The sequence below is a fragment of the Leptodactylus fuscus genome, chromosome 6 (assembly GCF_031893055.1).
Source record: "Leptodactylus fuscus isolate aLepFus1 chromosome 6, aLepFus1.hap2, whole genome shotgun sequence".
In the NCBI taxonomy this organism is placed as follows: Eukaryota; Metazoa; Chordata; class Amphibia; order Anura; family Leptodactylidae; genus Leptodactylus; species Leptodactylus fuscus.
The window spans coordinates 121854663-121881075 of NC_134270.1; the positions used below are offsets into that span (position 1 = coordinate 121854663).

A 26413-nucleotide genomic window follows, 5' to 3' on the forward strand; every position below is an offset into this window, starting at 1 on the left:
CAGAAAAATGGCCGCGCACAGGTGCAGTTGGCTCTGCCAGAGTAGCTTTTCTTAAGGCTATTCCTACGTGCTAGTTAGAAAAAAAGGGATTCTAATGATAGTATCCTTTTCACTGTTGTAAAACAATCTTTGGATAAAGAAAATTGCCTTGTGTTTCTCCATATTCTGACCCCAAAACCTTGTGCAAAAGTCCAACAAGCCAAAGCCACAAGAAAACAAGCCAAAGAAAAAAAAAAAAAAAAAAAAGAGAGAGAAGAGTTGTGTGAGGGCTTGTAATTTGTGAATTCATCACTTTTTTTTATTGTGGTTCTGCATGTCAAGAGCCACTGTGCAAATTAGCTTCCAAAAATCTCCAAAGCAAAAACTACTAGAGGACCTGCACCAGTTCAAGTGACATGTATTTACCATAACAACACACAGGACAAGTCATACCTTATAACTCAGGGGTGGGCAATTAATTTTCCCATGGGGCCACATGAGACATTGAAGTGGTTCTAGAGGGCAATGCGTGCTGTGGCAAATTTAGCTCCACCCACTTCTAACTCTGCCCATTCTCAATCACTTTTCCTTGTGGCCCCACAAAGTATAATCCTCCTACAGTCACTCTAATAATATATGCCCCCATGTATTATACCCTTCCAAATGTCCCACAGTATTAAGATCCTCTCCAGCTGGAGGGGAACATTAAACAGTGGGGATAGCTGGAGAAGTTCATTAAACTGAGGGCAACTAGAGGCAGACATGTCCCCCTCCAGCTACCCCCCACAGTTTAATGTCCTCCCCTATATCTGCCTTCAGTTTAACTGCCCCCAGTTCCCTCCTCTTACTCACACATCCTGTATCTTCTGTCCTCCTCATCTTCCATCAATCCATTCCCTTGCTTGCTTTTTCTGTGTAAGGGGGCATTCACACGGAGTAACGCCAGACGTGTATCACAGCCGTACACGCTGGCGTTACGGCAGACTGCCGAACACTGCCCATTCACTTCAATGGGAACGCTCGTAACAGCGGCGTTTATGAGCGCTCCCATTGAAGTGAATGGGAAGTTTTCGTCAGTCTGCCGTAACGCCGGCGTGTACGGCTGTAATACACGTCTGACGTTACTCTGTGTGAATGCCCCCTAAGGGGGTGTTCACACTACCGTCTGTGTCCGACAGGTAGTGTCCGCTGCTAATGTCCGTTCAAAATCTTGCACGGACATTAGCAAAACCCGACATGTAGGTTTTTGCTGTCCGCTTGAAAAGTCGGATATCTTTGGGAACGGACAGTTAAGGACAGACATGGACTGTAAAAGAACGCACCCGATCGCCATTTAAATCAATGAAAAATGTCACAGAGACAGCTAGTGTCCGCTCCTAATGTCCGCACAAGATTTTGAACGGACATTAGCAGCGGACACTACCTGTCGGACACCGACGGTAGTGTGAACGCTCCCTAAGAGCAAACATACTGTCCCGTGTAGCTCCGCTCACTAACGAGCCTTAGCCTATCCTAGTGAACTAAAAGACAATGACATCATCACAGGTCCTTTGGCCGACTTTACATTCAGAATCTACTTTTATCCTACAAACTTTGTGGGCCGAACAGAGGCAGTCAGGGGGCCGTATGTGGCCCTCAGGCCATACATTGCCCAGGTCTGTTATAACTAGAGATGAGCAAAGTTTTCAAAAATTTGATTCTGCTGCTTTGCTGGATTTCACAGAAAGATTTGATTCCATGTGAAATAATTTGTGGCGAATAGCATTAAAAAACAGATATTACCTGGCTGCAGAAAGCCTGCCTGTATAGTGATGTAGAACACTGTGCCTTGCAGTAAGATGCATAGGGAGTCTGCTGTGGTAGTTATATAATACAGTAAGTCAGTATGACACGCACATGACAGGCTTCGCTCTTAGAGCCACTGCACACTTCACTTATTTGGCCAGTTACAGGGCCACAGCTGACCAACTAACTCAATTGTAAATTCAGCCTTACATATCGATGTTAGTGTCTTAGTGTCAGATATATAGAACCATGCAGAAGCCCAAGATTCTACTGTAGCGTGAAAGAATGTATTCCTAAGTCACTTCCTCATCTGCACATTCCACACAAATGTCTACAGAACCTGTTCTAGTAAACTCTTGTACAAGTAGAGCCCCCTGACAGAGTGGAGAGGGTGTCATAGTGACATAATGACATAATGTTGAGGTGGCAGCAGAGGAGTCCATTGTGTGGCAAGATGAGATAATGTGGAGGTTGCAGTAGCTTTAGGAGAGTATATAGGGCCCAGCGACGGAGTTTGGAGGTGGCAGCAGCGTAAGGAGGCCATACAGTGCCTGTTGACATAATGTGGAGGTCAGTGGCGTAACTACCATGGTAGCAGTGGTAGCAGCTACCATAGGGCCCGGGACATTAGGGGCCTGGCAACAGCCGCTACCCCTGCGGTTTTTTTTTTCCTTAATAGGCTCCTTAACCACTTCAGTATTGGGCAAATTTGTGGTCCAGGGCCAGACACATTTTCGTTTTTTTTTTATATGTGCGGTTTTGAGGGCTGTAACATTTTTCTCGTATGTCACAGTCAACTAATTTTTGCAACTTTTTTCGGGGACACATAGGGCTTTATTTTTATGTTGTTTTTATTTTCAAATGTGTTTTAATTTTTTTTATATCGGGGAAAATATAAACAAAATAGGAGGGAAATTGTGTCTGGTTTTCAATTTTTTTTTTTTTTTTTTTATTTAATAACACAAAGTATCACTGAAAAACTTTATAATATAGTTTTTCCTCTCCGTTACGGTAATTTTTATTTTGTATGTTGTCGTAGGGAGGGGGGCTATAACCTTTAATAACGGCGTTTTATTAGCGTATTATTAATTTTTTTAATTATTATTTTATTTACTTTTTTTTAAAAACTTTTTTATTATATATATATATATATATATATATTTTTTTTTTCAGATTGTGTCCCCATAAGGTGATAAGAGACCTTTGGGGACATCTGATCACTTTTTTTTTTTTGTACTGGAGGCTGATTTCTCCTATAACTGAGGCTGCTACATTTAACCAAAGATGCAGGAGGAATCCAACCTCCTGCACACTGTATACACAGCAGCTTACTGAGCTGATCTGGGTCCTGTAGGACCCAGCAGCTCTTGTAAGGGGGAGTTCACATGGAGTAACGTGCCGCGTGATGTGGCACGTATACGCCGTGTGAGATTTTGCGGGCCGTATACTCTCCCATTGATTTCAATGGGAGCGTGGATCGTAAATGCTGCGTTATTTTGCGGCCGTTATTTTGCAGCCTATCTATCTATCTATCTATCTATCTATCTATCTCCTATCTATCTATCTATCTATCTATCTGTATTTGCTTCTATACATAACTACTAGGGTTGAGCGATCGGATTCCGATCGGCGATCGAGAAAATTTCACGATCGCGATTGGAATTCCGAACACAATCTTTTTAGGTGGTCAGTCGAACATATGGAGGGTTGAATTCCAACAGGTGGAAACATCGCATATCAGCCTATCTTATCACTCTATCCTATGTGAGGCCGTTTTGCCGCTGCAGCCAAGGAGGGTGTGCTTGGCAGTGTACGAGTGGCTGAAGTGCATGCAAAGTTTCCTTGCCATTTTTAGCATGTCTTGCACATGGGTGGTATACTTAACCTTTTCGTTGCCAAGGGTCTCTGTAAATTTTGCATCTCCAGTAGCCAGAGCAGTTTTGACATGTCTGAATAAAACGCATATTTCTAAATTAAATATTTGTCAAAGACCCCCATACCAATATATTTTCTGAAAGCAGGGAGCCAGGGGAATATAGCTTGAACAGTTCTATCTTGGAATGCTACATTATACTTGTATACATTTGAGTTAAAGTTTTATTTAAAAAAAAAAATCCAAAATTCCAAATTTCTGACCTAAACTCTACCACATGCAGGGATATACTGACATAATTTCTTTAGTATACTAAAGTCTAAGATGCCTTTACTTCATCAATACTACATATATGTGACTGAACTCCCTTTAAGACCCTAAAAAAGTGCACCTTAAAATCTTGATTTTGGCCTTAAATGTGAAAAAAAATAGTAGCATGAATAAAACATGCCATAGACATTACAATCAATGACTAAACCCCATAAACCTATATAGTTCCAAACAGCAGACACCCTGACGATCATAAAAATACCATCTAGCTCAGGGGTGGGCAATTAATTTTCCCATGGGGCCGCATAAGAAATTGAAACTATGCTAGAGGGCCGTGCCACGGCAAATTTAGCTCCACCCACTTCTACTTTGACTCTGCCCATTCCCAATCATCTTTCCATGCGCCCCCACACAGTATAATCCTCCTACAGTCACCCGTACACTATATGCCCCCACATTGTAATGTTCCCTTCCAACTGCCCCACAGTACTAAGTCCCTCACCTGGTGCCTCAGTATAAACTGGGGGAAACTAGAGGGGACATGAAACTGGAGCAGCTGGAGGGGGGACATTAAACAGTGGGGGTAGTTGGAGGGGGGCAATAAATTGACAGCTGGAGCGGGACATGAAACTGGGGGCAACTAGAGGGGGACATTAAAATCGGGAAGCTGGAAGCAAACATTAAACCGTAGGGGTAGCTGGAGGGTGACATTAAACTGGGGACAACTAGAGGCAGACAGGCCCCCTACAGCTTCCTCCACGGTTTAATGTCCCCCCAGTCTAAGTGCCCTCTTCATCTACCCCCAGTTTTATGCCCCCCCCCTCCATTTCTCCCTCAGTTTCATATCCCCCTTTATTTTCCCCATTTCATGTCCCCCCCTCCATCTCTCCCCCAGTTTCATGTCCCCCCCCTCCATCTGCCATCTCTGCCCTAGTATACCATTCCCCTTCCATCTCTGCCCCTAGGTTGCTGAGACACACACATACAGATAGACAGACACATATAGACACACACACACACACACACACACACACACACACATATAGACAGACACATAGACAGACAGACATAGACAGACACACATATAGACAGACAGACACACATATAGACAGACACACATATAGACACACACACATATAGACACACACATATAGACACACACACACTTTCTCTCTCCACCCTGCAGCTCACCTTATATCTCTCAGTACTTTATGACATGCTCCACATCTCCATCTTCGGCCGGCACTAAGACACGCCCCCTAGACATGCCCCCCGAGACACACCTCCCTAGTCAGAGCTGTGCGGGCCGGACTGAATCAGTCAGAGGGCTGGATATGGCCCGGGGGCCGGACTTTGCCCAGGTCTGATCTAGCTTATTATACTCACAGACACCTTCATGCAACTTTTTATCAAACATTGATTTTTTGCAAAAATTACACAAAAGTTCAGCTTTGAGACTAAATCTCTGAGACAGTTTGAACTATATATACAGGAAACTGTCAAAGTGGAGTTCTTTGTGCACTACGCAATACTAACTTTTAACAGTATATAATTGCTTAAATTTAAAGAAGAATCCCTTAACTTAAAGACGTTATAGGAAATAGGGGGTTTGGATAATAGAAGGGGAGTGGGGTCGGTATATCAGGGACAGGGGTAAGGTGCTAAGAATTTTAAAAAGGGGTATGTACGTGTATAAATGGTATTCTGTTAGTGTAAGTGAATGGATATGTATGTGTATAAATGGTATTCTGTTAGTATAAGTGAATGTGGTGGAAGTGCTTAGTGACACTGCTTCCTGGGCTCCTCACTTTACACAGGTAAGGACAGTTTCTATGCAGATAGGAACGATGTGATCACTAGATGTTACCTTACTTTGAAGCTCAGACATTTAGCTTCCAAATGAGATGGAAATTGTGAGTGTCACAATACATCTCATACTCAGTAGCACAGTGCCCATTCTTCAGCACCACAGATAAGAGAGGGACAGAGATAGCAGGATAGTAGCCGTAGCAGAAGCCGCATGCTACTGCGCATGCGCCCAGGCCATTTTTTTTATATCAATGTCAGTTCACGAGCGCCGGAGGAGGACGGGACCCGAGGACATCGGAGGAAGAGGAGCTGTGGATGAAGAAGACGGCGGACCCTGAATGCCCGCCCACCGTGCACAATGCGTAAGTAGATCACATTCTTTTTTAGGGTTTTATTTTAAAACGGGGGGGGGGGGGGGTAGTTTAATATAGCTTTAGCGGTGCCTGAATAGCCTTTTTAAAGGCTATTCACGCATATGTGGGGCTCTATCAGCATGATTTTGCTGATAGAGCCCCTTTAAGGACTCTATCCTTATAGAGGCTCGGAGGAGTGGTACACTCCTTGCTCCATTCTCAGCAATCTCTCTGTATCCAGACCTGTCAGCAGCTACCATGCAGGCACGGCGTGACCTCGCACCTATCACCAGGATCCTTAGGGACAAAGGCATCAGGTACCGCTGGAGTTTCCCCACCAAGCTTCTAGTGCCCTAGAATGGAGTAATCAACTCGATACCTTCAGTGGACGCAGGGATGTCTCTGCTGCGTAAGTGGCGCCTGATCTCTGACAACCCTCCCTCTCCTGAGGTGGGGAATTCTGCCCATTTCTCACATGTGTCCAAGGACTGGCAGATTGCAGGCGGCTCACAGCCAGGGCTTAGCCCATGCTGATGGAGAAAATTCAAGGCCCCTCAGATTTCTCTGTTGACATGCCCGGGTGATTTGTTTACCATATTTGCATGTGTTCCTATTGCATAAGCTGATGTTTGATTCTTTTCTCCCCTTACATAGCTTATTCAGTGTTTTTGACACCAAGATGTTCAGTTTGTATTACTTATTTTGTCTGTATTTACATGCTATTTGGCATACTGCTCAGTTTGATTCTGTATTTCTGCATGACTCTAGGGCTCTATTGGTTTATGTGTATCTGCTACACTGTACCGCTTTATCCTTTCTAAGTTTTAAAAATGGTACTTCACATCTCTTCCCTGAACGTTAGGGGTTTGAATAGCCCCTACAAAAGGAGTTCGGTCTAGACGGAGGCACGTCATCTCCGATGCGATGTCCTCATGCTCCAAGAAACCCACTTCCAAATGTAAAAACTCCTAATTTCCTCACATTTTCCAAGCTTCTTGTACTGCCAAACGTAAATGAGACTCGGCAGCCTTTACATTGGAATCTGTTCTGCGAGCCCCTAAAGGCCGATATCTTGGCATTAATTGCTCGGTCAATAATGTTAAGTATACCCTGGTCACAGTGTATCTCCCCAACCCCAACCATTCCAAAATGTCATACTGGAGGTCTGTACTCACTAAGATACGTACTTTTGCTATAGGGATGCTAGTCATTGGGGGGGGATTTTAACTGCCTGGTCAGGGTCGGACTGGGATGTCTAGGGCCCACCAGTGGAATTGTTTCTAGGGGCCCACCGCCAGGACCCTGCAGATCAGCGGTACCGAGACAGGGCGGTTAAAGGTAATAACATGTTGGGAGCCATGCTACTCACCCCCTATACCATGCGCACTACATATACCTACTGCTACAGCCTGTATGGCAAGTGAACAGCATGGCTCCTAGAAATGTTACCATTACCCGTAGCTGAAGTGTCCTGGAAAAGCTGATCTGCAGAGGTCCTGGCTGTTGTATCATCGCAGATGTAATATTGATGGCCTATCCTAAGGACAGACCATCAATATTATAAAGATGGATAAATCCTTTAAAGTGGTTGTTCAGGAATTGGAGCAACTCATGTGGTGGGAGGGAGGTGTAAAATAAAAAACAAATAAATAAAAAAAGAATACTCATCTGTCCTTGGTGCTCCGTTGTCCGCCACCAGTGTCCATTCAGTCTCGTACTGGCACTACTTGCTGGGAGTCCTGCACCTCATGTGATCGCTGAGACCAATTAGGTACAGGAACTCCAGAAATGAGGCCATGAGACCAAACACAGGCGGGGACAACGGGGGCTGGGGACAGGTGAGAAGGCTCTTTTTTAAAAAAAAAAATATATATATATATATTTTTACACCTCCCTGGCGGCCACCACAGTGATCACTCCAGTTTATAGACAACCTGTTTTAAGGGGTTGTCTGGGCCAAATATTTTATGGCCACTTCACTGGTCCCCCATAATGTATGGGATACAGTGATGGGGCCATTATACTGTGTGGGAGCAGTGATGGGGCTAATATATTGTGCAGAAGGGGGATGTTAAAATATGTGGGGCATATTAAAGGGGTTTCCAGGGTTAAACTTTTTTTATGGCTTATACTCTGGATAAGCCATAAATACCTCAAACCCCACATTGCAGAAACACAACGTCTTTGGCTACTACAGAAAAAAACAGCAAAGTGAATGAAATATAATCAAATTTACCTCATCCGCACACTGCAGGAAAAAAGATGTGGAACAGCCACAAACTCTAAAATGTGAGCGCTTCTAAAAACATGGCCGGTTACTTTCAGCTGCGCAATTGGGAGAAAGTGCGGGGAAAAAAACACTGTGGAAAAAATAAATTGAGATTCGCCGCTATTTTTTTCCACAGCTATTTTTTTTTAGCCGCGTCTCACTGTTGGGCCTCATCCTTATTATCTCAATAGACTGAGCATTATACTATAAGGCTGAGTTCACACAGAGTTTTCTGGTCAGGAATTTGGTTCTATTGGGTTAGAGTTCTATTGGGAGGCTTTTTTGGAGGCTGATTTTGAGGTGGATTCCTGAGCAAACAACTCCGTGTGAACTCAGCCTTAGGGCTCGTTCACATCTGCGCCTGGTCTCCGTTCTGCAGGTTTCCATTTCCTGCACAAAACAGAGGCAGGAGATGGAAACCTGCAGGTGGCTCCTCACCCATTCATTTGAATGGGTGAGAAAGATGTCCGGCGGTGAGCGGCGGTGAGCGTTTTATGCTCTCCGCCATTAAACCGATTTTTTAAAATCGGACACAGAGTCGAACACGCAGTACTCTGTGTCCGATTTAAAAAAAAAAACGGTTTTGCGGCGGAGAGCATAAAACGCACACCGCCGCACCCGGTCTGACAGCTTTCTGTCTTCTACATGCAGAAGACGGAAAGCTGAGAACGGACTGCCGAACGCTAGTGTGAACCTAGCGTCAGCCTAAAGCCCCATGTAGCAAGACAAAGCAAAAAGCGCTGCGGGAAAAACCCCGGCAGCAACACATCAGTTTTTCCTGCAGTGCTTATTGCAGAAACTCCGCAGAGGTTTCCTCTGAGGACTTTGTTTCCTTTAGGGTAAGTTCACGCTGGGATTTTTGGTCAGGATTTTGAGGCCGTATCTGCCTCAAAATCCTGACCAAAAAGACGGCTCCCACTGAAATCAATGGGAGCCGGTCAGTTCTTTTTTTTCCGGGAGCCGGTTTGTTCCAACTCCCAGAAAAAGAAGCGAGGTGCTCGTTCTTCAGGTCGTTTCGCCTCGCGATTCAGCCTGAAGACACTCCCTCCTCCCATCTAGGCCCATTTATTGGGCCTTATCTGGAGCAGAGTGCGTGACTGGAGGCCGGTGCAGTGCACCGGCATTCAGTCGCGGCTACCCGATTTTTGGTCCGGAACCTGAGGCGGCCTCCGCCTCAGGTTCCGGACCAAAAAACCCCGTGTGAACTTAGCCTTATTCCTATAGGGAAACTGCAGGTGTTTCTGTAGATATAAGTGACATGCTGCAATTTCCAAAACCGCAACAGTTTTGGAAATTGCAGTGTGTCCGCCATGTGTGTTTTTCTGCAATGTGTGGATGGGATTGCACTCACTGCGTTCAGTAATGCATTCGGGGAGTCCGCATGGGGACCCTCCCAAACAGACTACCGAACGCATTAGCAAGCGGTGTGCAGTGAAAGCACACATAGACTATAATGGGGTCCATGTGCTTTCCGTGCGGTGTCCGCATAGAACATGCGGACAGAAAAGTACTTTACAATCTACTTTCCTGTCCACATGACTCATGCGGACACCGCGTGGAAAGCACACGGACCCCATTATAGTCTATGGGGTCCGCGTACTTTCACTGCACACCGCTTGCTAATGCGTTTGGTAATCCGTTCGGGGGGAAGGGGGAGGGGGTTCCCATGCAGACTCCCCAAACAGATCACCGAATGCAGATGTGAACCAGGCCTTATACATATACCATATATACTCACATATATACAATACTATAGCACATATACATTTATATACATTCATATACCATATAAGTCATATATATACTTGTATGAATACTATATATACACACACACACACATATATACATACACATTATTATAGCATACAGTATATACTCACACATACCTGTATACAAACATACAGTACTCACACAGTATACAAGTCACATACTTTACACAAATGTACATATATACATATTAAACATACAGATTTTACAAAAAGAGTTTACTCACCTATTCCAGCAGTAGTGAACTCAGCAGACGGCTCCTGTCCTCCCCACACGCTGCGATGTAAGAGGACTCAGTGTGAGGGGGAGGGGGAGGAAGTGCGTGCGGGCAGCAGGGGAGATCTCACAGGAGAGCAGCATAGCAGCTGCAGGTAAGTGAAGGGAGCCACCGTTAGCTGATGCTGAAGAAAGACACGTTGTCCTCCAATGTGTACTTCTTCAGCATCGGCTAATGGGGCCCCTGTGTGTGGAGGCAGATGCATTGGCCAGGTGCCCGGTTGGGGCCCCTGGCCATCCCGATCGGGCCCCGACCAATGCATCTGCATTGGTAAAAATCAAAACTTTAAGTCAGGGCTCGGGGGCCCACCGGGGTATTCCCCGGTACACCGGTGGGCCAGTCCGAGCCTGTGCCTGGTAGATATATCTCTGGACACTTCTAATCCCTGCAGACATTCCCCTACCCTAGCTTCCTCTCTGCTTGAACAAGAGCTATATGATGTCTGGAAGTGTCAGCATGGGAGCGAGAGGGACTATAGCTTTTTCTCCTCCTCCTCCTCATACTCCAGGATAGATTTCTTCTTGACAGATAAAATTGGTCTTATGCAGGTGGAGTCATCCTCCATTGGGCTGATCTCCTGGTCAGACCATGCCCCGGTGTCCCTGGCTCTCCGCGAACAGTTTACTACAGCACTACCTTCCTGGTGGAGTCTGAATGAATATATTCTAGATCACCCTTCCTACAGTAGCCGCATTCGGGAGGCCCTAGTGGAATACTTTTCCCTTAATGCCCCCTCTGCTACAGACCTACATACCCTGTGGAACGCTCATAAGGCATACATGCAAGGAGTGCTTATACAGGCCTGTGCGAGAGCTAAGAAGGAGCGGTCCAAAGAGGTTAATGCTTTACTCCATTCTTTGGCCTCTCTGTCTGCGACTAATAATTCCAATCCTACTCCCGCCACTTCCGCTGAGATTAGAAAATGCCAGCTATGGTTGCAAAGTTTGGCCTCGTTCACACGGTGTAACGTGCCGCGTGATGTGGCACGTGTACGCCGCGTGACCCTTTGCGTGCCGTACACGCTCCCATTCATTTCAATGGGAGCGGGGATCGTATGCGCCACGCTAGTTTGCGGCCGTGCATTTATTCACGGCCGCAAACTAGCGCGGCGCATACGATCCCTGCTCCCATTGAAATGAATGGGAGCGTGTACAGCACGCAAAGGGTCACGCGGCGTACACGTGCCACATCACGCGGCACGTTACACCGTGTGAACGAGGCCTTTACTGGCTTACCAACAGGATTTGGCTTTTAAAAGGTTTCAGTGCCATGCATATGTGCACAACAACAAAGCTAGTGCTTTCCTGGCCAGGAGAATTAAACAGATTCAGCCCAAGACACGCATAGCCTATCTGTTGAATGAACATGGAGATAAAGTCATTGACTCACATCTTATTGCTGAACAGTTTTGTTCTTATTACACCTCCCTATATAACCTTAGAAGTGACTCCGGAACATATCAGCCCACTAGAGTGGAGATTGATGAGTTTCTGCAATCAGTGGCTCTTCCCCGCCTCTCTCCTGAGCAGTCTCAGTCTCTGGCTTCGACCATCACTTTACTGGAAGTGCAAGAGGCTATCTCTGTATTGAAGCCATTAAAATCCCCGGGCCCCGATGGTTTTTCTGGGATCTATTATAAGAAATTCTCTGACATTTTATCCATCTATCCCTTGGGAGTGTTCAGGAGAGCCGCGGAGGACCAGCGGTTTCCAGAAGAGATACTTACTACCTCTATTGTTACTCTCCCAAAACCAGGCAAGTCCCCTACCACACCCGCTAGCTTTCATCCTATTTCACTATTGAATGTGGATGTTAAGATATATGCCAAAATCTTGGCTGAACGCCTGCTGCACCCCCTTCCTCAGCTGATTCAACCTGACCAGGTGGGGTTTGTTTTGGGTAGGCCCTGGACGGCACACGCAGATTCATTGACCTCATTCAAAAAGCGGAGCATGATGGGGCACCGTCCCTGCTCCTTGCCTTAGATACTGAAAAGGCATTTGATAGGGTTCACTGGCAATACCTGGACAGCCTACTAGATAAGTTCGGCATAGGCCCTGCCTTTAAGTTTGCAATATTGGCCTTATATTCCTACTCATCTGCTCGTGTGCTGTCCTCGGGTTTCCTGTCCGAATCCTTCCACTTTTTTTAATGGCACTCGCCAAGGTTGCTCCCTTTCCCCATTATCTTCGCCTTAGTGATGGAACCGCTGGCGGAATTCATTAGAATGGATGGGGACATCAGAGGCATCACTGTGGGCCAGAGACAACATAAAATAGGTTTGTACGCAGACGATGTCATTTTAGCACTGACCTCCCCTGCTTCCTCTCTGCGGGCTGCTACTACCATCCTTGAAAAATTTGGAAAAGTATCTTATTATAAAGTAAATCCTTCCAAATCACAAATTCTGCCTATTCTCATTCCACCCTCCCTATGAGATGACCTCCGACTTAACTTCCCTTACCAGTGGAAGGGCGACTGTATTACATATCTAGGCATCACCCTGACGTCCCCTAGCTCCAATTTGTTCTCTGTAAACTACTCTCTGCTGTTGTCTAAGGTGTTCTCCCTCTTAGCCAATTTTGCTAAGCCTATGCTGTCTAAAGGCAAAAGGTCCAGAGTCCGATTTCAGGTCATGTCTAGGCCCTGGTCTCAAGGGGGAGTGGGAGTCCCAGATGTCAAAAAATATTTTGCATCAGCAGTTTTGGAGCAGCTTAGAGTCGGGTGGGATGATACTGCTAACTGGAGATGGGCGGAGATGGAAGAGGTGATGCTGGGCGCTATTCTATAGTATGATAATTTTGCTTGTTCTACTCCATCTTAATTTTGATTTGATTCCTCACATGCTCCAGATGTATATTTGTTATGCAATTTTATGCATGAGTTGTCACTATTTTGTCATTTCTGTGATTTTGTGCGATACTTTACTTAACTTAGCATGGATAGATATCTCCTGCAATGCATCATAATGATATGCCTACCATGTTTACCAGTACATCCCTGGACCCTGATCACAATTGGTTTTCTCGCAAGGAATAAGATTAAGAAATGTGGTACACCTCCAAGAAGATAATGTTGTATTACCTGCTTTTCCTGACATGACTGCATTCTGTAAATATATGTATATATGTTTGTGCACTTCCTTCACAATTTGTAATGTCACCTATTCTGTATTTTCATGTAGAGTCTGAGGAAGGTCGTTATGACCGAAAAACGTTTTGCTCTACTACAAATGCACTTGTGATAAATAAACGGAAAAATCATTTTGCACATCCTGGTTTGACGTCCATCATTACATGATTGATTAAGGTTTGGGACCCTACATCTACATGTCTTAGAATCCACAGCTGCATCCCTCTACAGTGGTGCCAACATTGGCACCCTGACCATGCTTCACCTTCTGCTCACATTTTCCACACATGGCCATGTTCACCTCCCTTACCAAAAACTGCCGCACCGCTGAATAAGTAATTTTACCCCCAATTCACTACACTAACTGACTGCTACTTCCACTGCCTCTGTGAATTCCTGCACCACTGCTTTCCGGGCATGTTTGGCTCCTGTGAAGCAGGTATTCTACTCCGGGCATGTTTGGCTCCTGACCTCCCACTGCTTCCTCCCTGCTGACTCCTAGCACTGCCTCATGTGCAAGCTGCCAACCTCTTTTCCTGATGATGATGAAGCCCCTTCATCACCTCGCTCCCAATTGCGATTGACTACATCATCATCTACTGCTGTCTGCAGGTCACTGTAGTCCTCCTCAATGGCCTCTGAGCCAGGAGCCTTACTGCTTACACCAGCTCCCAAATCACTCTCCTCATCTCTACTTGCCTACCTATCGGAGGAAGCAGCAGATGTCTCCTCCAAATCTTGGCTGGGCACGAGCTGCTGATTATCCTGTAGTAGCTCACCCTCACTGTACAGTAGATCTGAGTCCACAGCATAGAGAACTTCACTGGCTGAGGGAACAGAAAAGGACAGAGGCAGGTTGAGCACATGTGAGGGTACAGTGCCTGCTCCCGGCCATGCCAACAAAGGGTTGTGTCTCATGAACCCACTGACTCTTGGCTGGGGGCGTCTGATGTGACTTGGGATGAAGTGGATGACCGAGTCAACCATTCTGCCACTGTTGGGTTGCTGGTCAAGACACCGCCGCTAGCTGACACTGGGAGCTCATGTCTCTGTTTATGACCCTGCTGCCATGACCGCTTACTCTGCTGTGACCTGTGCCTGCAACAGAAACATTTAGGCCATGAGTGCACCCTCACTTTTTTATGGCCTGTCACTTCTCTGTCTGACATAATCTTAGATCAAAAAAGCAATTGCGAAGGAAGTTAATACGGGCAAAAAGGCCTGTAATTTTATACTGTCAAGAGAACAGCGAATAAGCCCCTTATTTGTTTCCCTACTAATAAACACCTTTAAGGCCGGGACCCCACGGGATGTAAATGGCACAATTTGCCCACCGTTGAAACGTCGCAGAAAAAATCGAAGCATTTTACAGTAAGGGCAAATTGCTTCCAATTTCTAGTGTATCCCATGCCCACTTTGAGGTAAAAACTGCTGTGCAAGCACACCACGATTTCCAAAACTGGCGCGGTTTAGTAAATCACAGCATGTCAATTATACCTACGAAATGCTGACGGTTTCCCCATAGATAATTGTAACAGAAAGTCTGCAGAGGAGAACTTCGCAAACTTTCTGTCTAAAGCGCTGTGGGAAGAATGTGCTGCCGTTGCGGTTTTTCCCGCAGCACTTTTTCCCGTAGGGCTTTAGTCTCAAAAAGCATTACAACAGATAACTGAAGATTACTGGATAAGAATTATAGTTTTTTTTGCCACTACTGTACTGTAAAATGGCCTGTAATTTTATATTTTCAAGAGAATGGCAAATAAACTCATTATTTCTTTCCCCACTAATAAACTCTTTTAAATAGGAGTTATAACTAGGGTTGAGCCGATCTTGAAATTTCAGGATCGTTTTTAAAATCCGATTTCCGATTATTTTCCATTCGAAACCGATCCCAATTCCGATCCCAATGCAAGTCAATGGGATTTTTTTAATAATTGAAGATCGGATTTTAAAAACCATCCTATTCACTACACAGCATGGAGTCCAAAAATTGTTTCAATATTTGGACTCCAAGCTGAGTAGTGATTAAAAAAATCCCCCCTGGTGTCCGCTTACCTGCACAGATCCACTGCCGCTCCCAGTTCTTCTTGTTCCGGTCCGGTCTCTCCTTCACAGGTCTTCAGAGCGCCGCCACCTCCCTAGGCTAGTGTTAGAGATGATGGGAATAAGTGGGGCTTGTTGTGGCTTAGGAGGACACGTGAGTGCATCACTCACGTCTCCCCTCCCAGTACCCGCCCTCCCAGTACACTCTCCTAAGCCACAAGCCCCGCCGTCTCCCAGCATCTCTATAATACTAGTCTAGGAAGGCGGAGGGGCGCGGGGCGCTCTGAAGGCATGTGAAGGAGAGAGGACCAGACTAGAAGAGGGCAGCGGCAGCACTTCTGTGCAGGTAAGTTGAGTGAAGTTCACGAGTAGATAGATACTACTGTACATTGACTTGTCTAGTAGATAGACAAATCAATGTACAGTAGTATCTATCTATTCGTGAACTTGCATTGTTATCCTCACAGCAGCGCAGTACACAGTGATTTACCGCAGCCTGCCACTCTTCTGCTTCATCCCTGATTTACCATATATTCAGCTGAGTATACGGTAAAACAGGGACGAAGCAGAACAATGGCAGGCTGCGGTAAATCCATAGGAATGAATGGACGCAGCCGGCACACAGGGGGTTAAGCGGCCGGCCGCTTCCATTCATTCCTATGGGTACTAAGCTTTTCCCACAATGATTGGCCAGTAGACAAGCATTGTGGGAAATAACCACCGATCTCGATCCCGCCCGAAAAGATCGGCATCGGAATTCCGATCGCGATCGTGAAATTTACTCAATCACTGATCGGAATCCGAACATTTCCAATCCCGATCGCTCAACCCTAGTTATAACAGATTACTACAGAGTTTACTGGATAAGAATTCAGGTTATTTGCTGTACTGCACTGCAAAATGCTTGTAATGTTCTACCTTGTGCACACAGGTATGAATAATGAGCAGCAGTATAGCGGCAGTGAGCACTACAATGTGTAGTACAATTTTTGCTATTACCGACATTGCAGCCACCCCAAATGAACCATGTTCTGCTTCAATATTCTTCTGTAAATACCTCCCTATCCCTTCCCTACACTTCTAAGGGCCCCTTCACACGGAGTTTACGCCCATATATTCTGTATGCACTCGGTGTATTCTGTCCATCTTACACGTGTAAAAATACACGTGTAAAATGTAGTTAGCCATTGAGTTCAATGGCATATTCGTATAACACGTGTCTTTTTGCCACCGGCGTTTCCATAGATATAATTGACATGCTGTGATTTGCAAAGCCGCAATGGCTTTGCAAATAGCAGCTTGTCCGTGCTGCAATCTTTTCTACAAAGTGAGGATGGGATTCGCATGAATCCCATCCATTTTGCCTGCACTGTACAACGCCACGATTTTTCCCGCAGCGTCTCCGCTGCGGGGAAATCGCGGCATTTCTGGTCCATGGGGCCCCAGCCTAACACTGGCCTAACACTGGATTTCACACCTGTTTGGGCAGTCGATGTGGCAAGTCTTCTAAATTAGTCAGTCTGTATCATCACAGGGAGTAGCTGCTACATGTGAAAACAGGAGTGATGCCTGCCGACTGTGTGTGATCATTACTAGAGATGAGCGAACAGTAAAATGTTCGAGGTTCGATATTCGTTTCGAGTAGCCCCTCAATATTCGACTACTCGAATCAAATATCGAACCCTATTATAGTCTATGGGGGGAAAATGCTTGTTTCAGGGGTAGGCAACGTTCGAACAAATTACACTTACCAAGTCCACGAGTGAGGGTCGGGCTGGATCCTCCGAGAAGTCTTCTCCTTGCAATGTCCCCGTGACATCTTCCGGCTCGTCATTCACTCTGCCATCGGGCCTGGGCAGAGCCGACGGCGCATGCCCGCACTACAAGCAGACTTGCGCAGTCGGCTCTGCCCAGGCCCGATGCCTGGCAGAGTGAATGAAGAGCCGGAAGTCACCGTGGGGAAGCTGTACGGAGAAGACTTCTAAAGGTAGGAGAAGAACCAGCATTGATTGGCCGACTGTATAGCATTCGGCCAATCAATGCTGGTTCTGCATCGAACTTTTACATTCGAACAGCGAGTGGTACTCGATCGAGTACGAGTATTTCGAATACTGTAGTATTCGATCGAATACCTACTCGATCGAGTACTACTCGCTCATCTCTAATCATTAACTGTGGGGTTTTTTTCCTCACTATCAGTGGGTGTATGTCTTGTGTAGGAGGAAACCCACGCAAACACTGGAAGAACATAAAAACTCCTTGCAGATGTTGCGCTAGGCAAGATTTGAACTCAGGATTCCAGTGCTGTAAGGCTGCAGTGCTAACCACTGAGCCACCATTCAGCCTCTGTGTTTTTTTTTTTTTTTTTTTTTTTTTTTTTGTTTTGTTTTTTTTTTTTGTTTTTTTTCTTGACGTGACTTCACAACACAGCCAGCCTGAGTGGGTGTAAAACGTTGCCTATTTTTCACAGATCCAAAGCATTGAAAAATATAGAATTTTTTTCTTTAATCAAAAGAGTTGATTTGTTTTTTACAGATGTAAAAAACTTATGGACCACAGACCAAACACATCTAGGGCCTTTTTAGTACATTGGTGAGTCTAGTGCAAAGGTTTCATTAGAGTCCCGCCACTCCCTGCATAATTTAATGCACAGGAGATTCTCCAAAATAACATTTTAACATATTTCTGCCCAGCACCCCATCTGTCTGTCTGGTGCAGACTATGTCTCATTTATTTTAACCCCTTCCCCACTCAGACATAATTCACACACCTGCTGAGGTCCTCCAGCTCCATTTCATTCCTCTCGTCATATAACATTGGTGGTTGGTCTTGCTGGCTGTATCTTATGGAGAACTTCCCTGTAAAACCATGCTGAAAAATCACTACAATCAAGATAATTCCCATCATGATCAGAAAGGTAAAACACAACTTCTTCTTAATTGCCTTCATTTTTCCAAATGCTAGAATCCTTCCAAAGATCCTGAAGGAATTAATGTATAGTGAAGACGTTTGCTAGTTCAATTGCTTTGTAAGCCTGATAGCTCGGAGAACACACCCATGTGCCCCAGACTGATTGAACACGAAACATTTATTACTAGTAATTGTACCATTTTTGTAGGACAAAGTACACAGAGACGTGAGATGGTATAGAAAGATACCATAAATGTAGCTAGGCATTTCTTCCGTTTTCAGTGTGATTTCCCTTCCTTATTGGTACACACACACAAACCTAGAATTCAACAAAAATATAATTTCTGCCCATAAAATGTAACTATATCACTATACCATACACATACATAGTACTGCTATATAATATACACCTGACTTGAGCATGTGCAAATCGTTCTTTGCAATAAACACAAGAGACAGAAATGAATTTAATTGGCCACAGCAGCCATTTTATTATGTAAACATACATTAACATAAATTACCATATATTGAACCTTTTAAAGTGCCAACCATAACTAAACCCCAATTAACCCCATAGGCACTAAACTTGCCAACCCGTTAAACCTCCAGTAAACATATCCATATAACCGACGTAGGAGGTCCTCGAAGCCCATAATCCATCAAACCTTTGTAACAAAATACATTAATCCCACTAGTACCAGGACAATTGCCCTCAGCGGTTGTAAAAACTCGGGGACAGCAGATTGTTAATGTTCCTTGGTGCTCAATTTCCTTTTAGGACCCCAGACCAAATCATCCACCAATCCGTAATGTCCTGAGGAGTCCAGCCCCTCACACGGGGCCCTCCCCACCACAATCAATTTCCTGTTCCACCATCTTCGTAGACCCCCCCCCGTCATGACGATCGCTGGTGATCCCTCACCTTTCTCCACATGCCGCACCACCATCTGACCATTCCTGAACATAAACCTCCCAATCGCCCGATTATCTTTAATATGAGCCTTATTGAGATGCTCTACAGAACGAGCATCCCTCCAAAATTTTCTCGGCACTATATCATATCAGACCGTAATCATACCCGGGCATAGCGCCCAAAGCCTAAGACAATCATGTTTGATATCCGCCACCAATTCACGAAAAGACCTAACCCCAAGGTCGTTGCTTACAAGGTGAAGCACTAAAATATCAGGCGATCTGTCCAATCTCACAAAATGGTAAACTACGGCAACAACTGCTTCCCCATCATACCTCGGAGGCCCAACCAATGGACCGATGCAACCTCCTGTGCCAGTCCTATCTGCCTCCCATCCAGCCGCACCTCCACCCTCAAAGCTCCCCAGAAAATGAATAACCCATCACCTATATTAAACAAGGCTCCACATCTGAAAGAAAATGTCGTACCCCAAACCTCTACGAACCATCTCTGTAGCGGCACCAATCCTGAAGGGATGTCCACTATAATCAGAATCCACCACCCCCAAAGACCACATACATAAACGGAATACACTAACAAATTGAATAAGGGACAAATAAGACCCAACTGCATGAATCAAGAGAGGGCCAATTCCCCAATTTGCAAGGCCCCAAAAAATCCCAGGGAAAAAGCTGCCCTAAACAGACAAACCTCCTCCCCAAGGTCACACAGCAGTTGAAACGAAACCGGCCTACGTGTGTCCTCCCAGATCCCGCCCCTATGCCAGCCCTTAAGGACTGACACACCAGAAAGCATTTAGTAACGTCCCTCACCCCCTACTCCTAAACGCAAAAGCTATCCCAGCCATGCATCTATTCATTCTTGCCACTGATCAACCCAATTCGCTACAGTGCCCAACCCACAACAATAACGCCATCTCCATATCCTCAATCCCTTCACCCCAAAACCCCAAGCAGTCCTCCTACAACCCCCAAGCCGATTCATACGCCGACCACGTCCCCTGCACCAGTGATGACCTAACCAAACCGTCTAGTGCACGAACAGAAGCCTCCACAATTCCTTTGGTCACGGTCTCCCCACCTCATCCTCATCTGGCGCCAACAGTCGAAAACAGTCCCACTGCGAACGAGAAAGTGAATCCGCTATATCATTTTGCTTCACCTGGCAGATGTTTAGCCAAAACACACGCGTTTAAAGATAAGTACTCCAACACTAATCTCTGCAAATCCCTAACAACCGGGGGGAAGAGGTGGACAACTTATTGATGGCCATCACCACCCCCAAGTTATCACAGTTAAAACGTATCCGCCTATTCCTGAAAAGGTCCACCCCCACAACACAACAGACACCAAAATTGGAAACAATTCAAACAATGCTAGATTGCGAACAAAACCCTCCGTCAACCACTCCACCGACCAGGACCCCACACACCAACTCCCTGACAATAGGCCCGAATCCCCCACTCCCTGCTGCATCTGTATACAGTTCGCAATCATAAGCTTCTACCACCTCCTCCATCCACAAAGACCTACCATTATACCTATCCAAAAAGGAGTCCCAAACTTGCAAATCCCCCTTCAACTCTTTTCCCAACCTGATGTAGCATGTCAAAACCGACACACTTGGCGTAGCAGCTGCCAAACGGCGTGCAAAAACCCGCCCCATTGTCATAATTAGAGATGAGTGAACGCCGTTCATTCGAATTGGTATTCGATCGAATATCAGGCTGTTCGAGGTATTCGATTCCAATCGAATACCATGCGGCAAATGAAGTAAAAATTCGTATCCCCTCCCACCTTCCTTGGCGCGTTTTTTGCACCAATAACTGTGCAGGCGAGGTGGGACAGGAACTACGACAACGTAGGCATTGAAGAAAAATTGAAAAAACCCATTGGCTGCCGAAAACATGTGACCTCGGATTTATAAGAAAAGCGGCCGCCATCTTCGTTTCAATTTGTGGCTTGGAGACGTAGGGACAGTTGTGCTGCTGAGGGCTAGATAGGGATTAGCTTCAGCTAGGCAGGGAAAAACTGAAGAACAACTGCAGGGAGAGGAGTCGATGTTTGCTCAATCCAGCTTTGTACGGTGTGTCCCCCCAAACACCAAAGTGGGATACACAGCAATTGTCAGGCTATATACGCTCAACCCAGCTTTCCACAGTGTCTACCCTCAAACGCCAAAGTGGGATACACAGCAATTCAGTCAGGCTATATACGCTCAATCCAGTTTTTAATGCTGTACCCCCCAAAAGCTAAGTGGGATACACAGCAATTCATTCAGGCTATATACGCTCAATCCAGTTTTTAAGGGTCTACCCCCCCAAAACCTGAGTGTGATACACAGCAATTCAGTCAGGCTACATACGGTCAATCTAGTTTTTAAGGCTATACCCCCCAAAAGCTAAGTAGTATACAGCAAATCCGTCAGTCCATATAAGCTCAATCCAGTTTTTAATGCTGTACCCCCAAAAAACATAAGTGGGATACACAGCAATTCAGTCAAGCTATATACGTTCAATCCAGTTTTTAAACCTACCTGGGATACACAGCAATTAAGTCAGGCTATATATGCTCAATCCAGCTTTCCTCGGTGTGTACCCCCCAAAAACCTAAGTGGTATACAGAAAATCTGTGTACAGTATATATAAGCTGAATCCAGCTTTCCTGGTTGTATTCCCAAATAAGTGGAATATAGCTAAATATAAAATAGCATCTCTGTTTATGGGCTGAAACTGAATGGTGGGCCTGACACGGTATACGCTGCTGGGGCAAGTTACAACTACAAAAGAGGGGTAAAAGAATTAATCCTGGGGTGGCACGGCTGAATTGGCACTAATGGGCACAAAATAACATCTCTGTTTATGGGCTGAAGCTGAATGGGGCATAAACTTAAAATGCAGGGGCCCCAATCTATCTCTAATTCAAGAGAACATACACATGCAGGTTCTATCATGCAGTTACAAGTAGAAGAGTGGCTCAGTAAGTTTTCAGCCTAGCAGAGGCTACTTTTCACTTACGCACTTTTACCAGTATATCAGGCACAATGGTGTAGGTTTCAAAGAAGCTTTGCACCAACAAGTTAAAAACGTGGGCCATGGTTGGACTGTGTTTGATTCTGGCAAGCTCCAGATCTGCTACCAGGTTCCGGCCATTATCACATACACAAACATGCCTAGGCCCAGGTGCAGCGGGGAAAACCACATCGTCTCATCGACGATGGCATCCCTAACCTCGGGGGAAGTGGTTTTTTTGTCGGCCAAGCTGATGAGCTTCAGCAAGACCTGCTGACGTCTCCACACCCCAGTGCTGAAGCACTTACAGGTTGCAGGTGTGGTCGAAGTTGTAGCGCAGGAGTAGGCTTTGAGAGGCTTTCTCTGAAGTGTCAGAGACAGATGTGGAGGTGTCCAGGCTGGTGGTCTGGACTGCAGCACCAGCACTGTAAACAGTGGAAGAGGCAGTGTCGGCAATGCCGGGCGACGATTGTCCTGCGTTTGCTCTCTCCCACTGAGCCCAGGGCTTGCCTTCCAAGCGCACGCAAGAAGTGGTAAGGTTGCTCTTTTCAGAGCCCCTACTCAGTTTAGACTTGCAAAGTGTACTAAATTTGTCCTCCGTGTATATATTGAAAAATCTCAACACCATCGAGGAACGTGGCCTCGATGGGGGAGTTTCTCTCGGGTGGCTAGAAGAGGGAACATCTTGGGCCTTGCTGCCTCAGGCCTGGCTTCTGTGAAACAGCTGTCCTGTGCCTCTGGACATGCCTCTGCTTCTACCCACCTTTTTTCCTGCTTAGCTTGCCTCCATATCTACCTATCATTTTTGCGATTTTTTTTCCTCTCCCCTACCAGAACAAAGGACGAGATTTTTTTACTTATATCGGGGGTCGAGGATTGCAAAAATCCAGTATTGTTTGCTCTCCATGATGTGAACTATGCCTTTGTCTCTTGAAAAGCAACCCAACATGAAGTCAGCCATGTGTGCCAGTGTGTTACTTGGCATGACTTCTAATGAGCTTCTAACCAGCAGAGTTGGGGGGAATCAGGGTGGATTGAGCCTAGTAGGAGCAGAATTGTGCAACGCTGATGGTGGAGGAGTGTGAGGAGGAGGAGGAATTGTAGAGGGTGAGCACACACATGAAACTTCATGTTGGGGTGCTTAACACTGGTGGACATGAAAATGATTGGTCTATCCATTGGCTGTTCATTTTCATGAAAGTCAGCCGGTCAGCACTGTCAGCTGACAGCCGACTGTGCTTATCTGTGAAGATGTGACCGGCTGCACTGAAGACCCTTTCCGATAGCACACTGGCGGCAGGGCAGGAAAAGACCTCCAAGGTGTATAGCGCAAGTTCCAGCCACAAATCCAACTTGGAGACTCAATAAGTGTAGGGCGCAGAGGGATCAGAGAGGACAGGGATGTGGTCAGCCAGGTACTCCTGCAACATGCGCCTATACTTGTCCCTCCTGGTGACACTAGGCCCCTCAGTGGTGGTAGTTTGGCCAGGGGATGCCACTAGCCTCCTGTGTGACAATGAGATCATCTGCTGCTTCGTCATCTTCCTCCTCTTCCTCCATCAATATACGCTGTGAAGCGGACAGGAGTGTGCACTGACTATAGCATACCTCAGCATACAATGCGTTATCCCTGATGGCGATGAGGGATTCTTGCATCACACACAGGAGCGGGATTGTTACACTCACTAATGCGTCATCACAGCTGACACTCTTGGTGGACTCCTCAAAGACACTGAGAGATCTCGCATAAGTCTGACAACATGGGCGAGTGGCTAGTACGCAGAAAATCTTTGGTCTTGCTGCCTCTGGACATGCCTCTGCCTCTAGCCACCTTTTTTGCTGCTGAATTTACCTCCACATCTACACTGATTTCTCCCCTAGACATCACCCCTGTCCATGCCTCTGCCTCTAGCCACCTTTTTTCCTGCTTAGCTTGCCTCCACATCTACACTGCTTTCCCTCCTAGACATCACCCCTGCCCATGCCTCTGCCTCTATCCACCTTTTTTCCTGCTTAGCTTGCCTCCACATCTACGCTTTTCCCCGCTAGACATCACCCCTGTCCATGTCGGGTCGGTGGCCTCATCGTCCACCAACTCCTCTTCCAATTGCTCACTCTCCTCTTACTGCAAACCGCACGGAACCACAGCTTGCCCTGATAGCAACAGTGTCTCATCATCATCACTGAGGCCGAGAAACGCCGGTTGCGGGTCCACAACCACAAAATTGGTAGGAAATGGCAGATGCTCCAGTATTTGGGCATCAGGACACACAAAGTCGTCTGGTAGCTCCTGCGATTCAGGAAGTGGTTCAACAGAGGGAGAGACAGTAAAAGATCCTTGGGGGGGGTCAAGGGTGGGATGACTCTGTTTGGAAGATTGGGCATGTTGAGAGGAAGGAGGGGCAGACTCTTGGGTATGAACACGACTGCAGGTAGTGGCTGACTGGCTGGTAGAAAAGCAGCTGGAAGCATTATCTGCTAGCCATTATAACACCTGTTCCTGGTGCTCGGGCCTGGTCTGCGTTGTACCCTGCACCCTGCTTAACGCAACTGTCATATCAGGAATTGTGATGAGCGCATGCTAATGTTTCTTTCGGTTTAAAGTTATGTTTCTGTCCTTATTAATGTAGCGGAAAGAAGGTTTCCAATTATTTATCTACTTTCATACAGGTTGTAGTGAGTTTGTAAAGTGTCCAGTGGAAAGGATGGGATAAGATTTCACATAAGTCTTCCACCCATGGGCACTCATGGTGCAGAAACTGAGGGAGCTGACTTTGATGAACTTTTGGGTTTTGGAGATGGAACTCCATCAAAGGTCTCTGCTGCTCACACACCCTGTTCAACATACGTTATCTAGGGTTTCAGTGTGTGGTGACCTCGCACAACAGCCAGTGCTTCAGGCAGATGTAGGCATTGCTGGAGTGTATTGAGGCTAGCAGCAGCTACTGTAGACTTGCCAAAGTGGGCGCACAAGAACCGCATTTTAACCAGTAGCTCGTGTAAATTGGGGTACGTTTTTAAAAACCGTTGCACCAATAAGTTGAAAACGTGGGCCAGGCATGGATCGTGTTGGAGGCTGGCAAGCTCCAGAGCCGCTACCAGGTTCCGGTCATTATCACACACGAAAAAATGCCTGGGCCCATTTGCAGCGGCGAAAACCACATTGCAATATCATCCAGGATGGCATCCCTCACCTCGGAGGCAGTGTGCTGTCTGTCCCCCAAGCTGATGAGCTTCAGCACGGCCTTCTGACGTCTCCCCATACCAGTGTTGCAACATTTCCAGCTCGTAGCTGGGGTCGATTTAACAGCGGAGGAGGAGGAGGATGGTGTTTCAGCACTCCTGCCAGGAATATTGGATGGGGAGACAAGGCAGGCCGCCAGAGTTTGCGACCCGGTCCCAGCCTCAACTACATTCAGCCAGTGTGCCGTGATTGAGATGTACCGTCCCTAGCCGCATGCACTTGTCCACGCGTCAGTGGTCAAGTGGAACTTTGTGCAAAGCGCAGAACTTAGGGCCAGCCTGATGTTAGGGGACACGTGCTGGTGCAAGGCTCAACTCACCCCAAGGGCCAAAAACACTGCTGGTGCAAGGCTCAACTCACCCCAAGGGCCAAAAGCACAGCTGGTGAATTTTGTTCAGTTCCAAAGGACTCTGTGTTTAGATTTGGCTCAGTCACAGCTCCAGAACATGCCTTGTAAGGCAAGGTTTCCTTTAGTGGCTCCATATCAGCAGGATGATGATGATGATGATGATGAAACTTGGTTAAATGTGGTGTAGGAAGGGAAAGTGGTTTCTGATCTACAGCTAAAGTACTGTACATGTTGTTTGGACTATTAACACCGAGGTAATGTAGAGTCCGATATTAGAGGACCATTACCGGTAGTAGTGGTTGCAGCCAATTCTCCACCTTTGCGGTCCTCTAAATAAAAGTTACCCCCAGGACTTGATGCCAAAATGTTATCAATTTCCCAATCAAAATCAAGGTCAATGTCTGGGTCC

The 26413-nt window shown here is 46.2% G+C and overlaps 1 protein-coding gene and 1 long non-coding RNA gene across 2 annotated transcripts in view; both read right to left on the reverse strand.

Annotated features, from left to right (window-relative positions):
- The window catches only part of ZNF281 (zinc finger protein 281), a 523665-nt gene that overhangs the window by 253628 nt on the left and 243624 nt on the right, over nt 1-26413 (reverse strand). The gene's annotated exons all lie outside the window — the stretch shown is intronic.
- LOC142209413 (uncharacterized) overlaps nt 1-26413 on the reverse strand; it is a 138375-nt gene that overhangs the window by 46184 nt on the left and 65778 nt on the right. The window contains exon 2 of the long non-coding RNA XR_012716940.1: nt 24264-24433. This is a non-coding gene — a long non-coding RNA (uncharacterized LOC142209413). The remainder of the gene's footprint in view (nt 1-24263; nt 24434-26413) is intronic.